General features: G+C 33.2%; 1 non-coding gene across 1 annotated transcript; it reads right to left on the bottom strand.

Annotated features, from left to right (window-relative positions):
* Positions 1–282: 282 nt before the first annotated feature.
* On the bottom strand, positions 283–366 carry Trnay-aua (transfer RNA tyrosine (anticodon AUA)). The gene has a single exon. It is a non-coding gene; the product is annotated as a tRNA-Tyr (tRNA).
* Between the last annotated feature and the right edge of the window lie 3,290 nt (positions 367–3,656).

The following is a 3,656-nucleotide window of genomic DNA, read 5'->3' as shown; positions in this document are numbered from 1 at the left end:
AAGTTATATTTTAAACATAGTTTTTATAGAAACACTAAATACAGCAAAAATACCAAGAAATAGACAAATTTACCGTTTACTTTTTGAAATAAAAATAAAAATTCAACATGCATCATCCGTATTTTCAGCAGTAAATCACCCAATTTAGCCATAACGTTGTTTTAATTTAAAAAATTGAAGGATGTGCATAAAAATTTCAACATATTAACAACAAAACATAGCATATATGCATCATTAAATCAAATTACGTTAGAAAAGAAATAAAACGTGTCGCAAAAACTATGCGATGTCGGTAGGATTCGAACCTGCGCGGGAAGATCCCAAAAGATTTATAGTCCATCGCCTTAACCACTAGGCCACGACAGCTTCACATTTGCGCAAGCTTAAATTAGATATGCATATGTAAACAGGTAAAAAGGCTCGCCAATCTTTGAAGAAATCGCGAAATCGTATTTTTTCAGATGATATTTGGATCAAAGTCAATATTTATTGTGAAAATAATGTATTCTAAAGGAATTACGTAAACATATAACAAAATTCGAACTTTGAAAAAAATAAAATGCATCTCTCGGAAATAACCTATCATTGAAGATCGACAATGATCGTAAAATAAATCGCGGGAAATCATTAGAGGTGCACTACCTTAAGTTGTTTGTTGTAACCAAACATAGCGATACGCTTACAAGAAGTTAATCAAACTGCATTTTGGATAGACAAGTCAATACTAAGCAGTAACTATACTTCGTTCACCAACTTGTGACGACAATACTGTAGACAACCTCAACTGTCGACAACTGATGAGAGGAACTGCCAGCCATTAAGTGGGTATACATATGCATAATATATATTAGATTGTTAATGGCATAAAATTAAGATAAGTATGAATCAACATAATGTATGCTAGAATAGTAAAGGCATAAGAATAATAAAACACTATCGTTTACAAAAAGTGCACAGATTATGGATCTTATTGTGATATCTGCTTTAAGGCTTGTGATGTTTTTGTTTATACATATTTTGCTCTAAAAATTCCTCTCTTCTTGTCCGTTATAAGTTTATATTGCAAAATTAACATTTATATGCACTCCATGAACACACAGGTTATAACATTCCTTTAATGTACACATGAAAAGTACAAACATATTGATATTCAATAAACACAATTTCTGAATTGACAAGTAAAACTCGACCGTTTATCATCGTAACAATTTCAATGAAAGACGAAAGGCAAATATAGAAATGATTGTGAGTATGAATAGCTCCATCAATAAAGATATTTCTTTTATTAGACCTATTCCGGAAATATTCATGAAACCTATCGATGACAATTCAATGTATGCATCACGAGTGTTTTAATTATAGAACTACAGAAATGTAGTTATATAAGCAAACCTTCGGTTATTGTTACTGTGTTTGTGAGCGAATAGTTGTTCTCTCTATATTTTAATATATCTAGATTTTGCTTTTATGTTCACGTGTGTACACATACCTATTTAAAGCACTAAGTACGTGGATTGATATTAACATCAACTTATTCGTCTGCTAAAGCAATTTAATTGCATGGGATCTACAAGCAGAACACTCATTGCGTCTTTTATCGGAAACATATTCATGTTTCATGACAGCTTAATATCTGGAAGAGAAGTAAATATAGAAATAACATTATAGTTATTCTAACACTTGTAAACACATTTGCATTTTTTGCGTGATAATAAAAGCATTACAGCACCAAGATTAATATGTTTTCAAATAATATTTGGTGACATGAACTATTACCAGTCGACAAGAAGATTTGTTAGGTAGGTATCGTATTCATTCTTCCGGAAAACATGACACAGCACTAAATTTACTAACACCCAACATAATATAACAATACAATCTTTGTTATTGTAATCTGATGTTAAGTAGAAAAGGTACATTCGAAATCATAGTTATCTACTCATGGCATCGCAAAAAGCAGACAAAATTACATTAATGCAAGCTGACTAAGCTTAGGACATCATTTTAAATATATATATATATATTTTAATTTCTTTAAACTTAGGCAATGGCGTTAAAATGATAATTTTGTGAAAACTGGCACGAAAGGTGCCGGGGAAATGGGAAAATTACTCCGGTGAGCCTGTTTTTGTGCCGAGATTTAATTCACGGAACTTACAACGTATTTTCTTTATCTTTTTTTATATTAATATCTTTAGTATTTTTTTTGTTTAAATCGGTTACTTCAGACGTCGACGCATGACAGGAACACAAGGAATGTGTGAGCATTATAGTGATAATTTGGAAATCTAATCATACTTAATTCAGTTTTTCATATGCAGTTTGTCTCATTTTTCCATTATCCAAGTTTCCAAGTTCTTGTTGTATTGAGTACATTCTCACTTTTTGTAAACTTTTTTTAATACAATTTAAGATATACAATGTATACATGTATATGTTCAATAAAACAAAGTGATGCCATGTAACAGCAATAATGTTCAAACAGGCTATACTAGATATACTAATATATACTTTTTTGACCTTGTGGTTTGATTTTGATTAAAAAAAGGGTAAATATGTATTTTTTTCTTTAGTTGTTTGTGATAAGTGTTTTTAAAATACAAAACTAAAAACAGAATAGTTATAAATAAGGATGAGTTGCATAAAGTGGGTATAAAGCATACTGATCACTAGACTTGTTTAAGAAAGTTTAATTTTTTTCCATTTTTGTTCAAATATATATTAAGTGTATCATTGTTTAGGGCAATGTAATTTTCAATTTGAATCATCAGTTTTGAATAATTGATAACACAGTTCGTTGTAGGTGCTTGTTTTCTGTATTTCATGCTGAATATAAAATATTTCATTAATATAATCATGTAATTCACAGCGTTATTAATCTCTTGTATTTTGAAGGTATTTGCCCCTAAACTGATGTCTAATGGCACTATTCCACTACGAAAACAAGCCCTTGATTCGATACGATTTATCACATTTATTTAATCGGGAAGACTCGTGACAGTCTACGATTCAGTTACGACACTGGTATGATTGAGTAACGACGAATCGTGGGGTTCGGTTGAAGTCTTGCGAATAGGGTCGCGACTTCACTACGATGTGTAAGAATCTACTGCGACTGTACTACGAACGATGCAGATCGGTCAGGACTAAGCTAGGACCTCACCGAACGCGACCATGAATTAGGCGTCAATATCTATTGATATTGATTTAAATCGCGATAATCTTAGCGGGCTCGCAACTCACTCGGGGTGAACTCGTGAGAGTCTTGATCTAAATCGGAGAATCTTAGGGGGCTCGAAACTCAATCGGGGTGAACTCGTGAGACTCTTGACAAAGTCGTAGCTGTTTCGTATACAGATCACGTGATCATCGATTTCCCGATTAAGTCACGAATTACCTACGATTCCATTACGACGCACCAGAGCGCACTACGACGCGGTTACGAGTCAACTGCGATTAAATTCAGTCTTGGAGGTCCAGGCTAAATTTTAAACACTGTAAAATCTGGCAACGATTTTTCGGGAGCTTACGAGTTGCAGGAATCACTTACGACCGGTCCACGACTAGCTACGAATGAGTTAGGATCTTCGCCGATTGAGGTACGAATGTCCCGGACCTCAAAATATTGGAAATCGGGACAAATCGTGGGAAATCGG

The sequence above is a fragment of the Dreissena polymorpha genome, unplaced genomic scaffold, assembly GCF_020536995.1.
Source record: "Dreissena polymorpha isolate Duluth1 unplaced genomic scaffold, UMN_Dpol_1.0 chrUn048, whole genome shotgun sequence".
NCBI lineage: Eukaryota > Metazoa > Mollusca > Bivalvia > Myida > Dreissenidae > Dreissena > Dreissena polymorpha.
The sequence above is the reverse complement of the archived record's forward strand: the minus strand, read 5'-3'. Positions and strand labels throughout refer to the sequence as shown.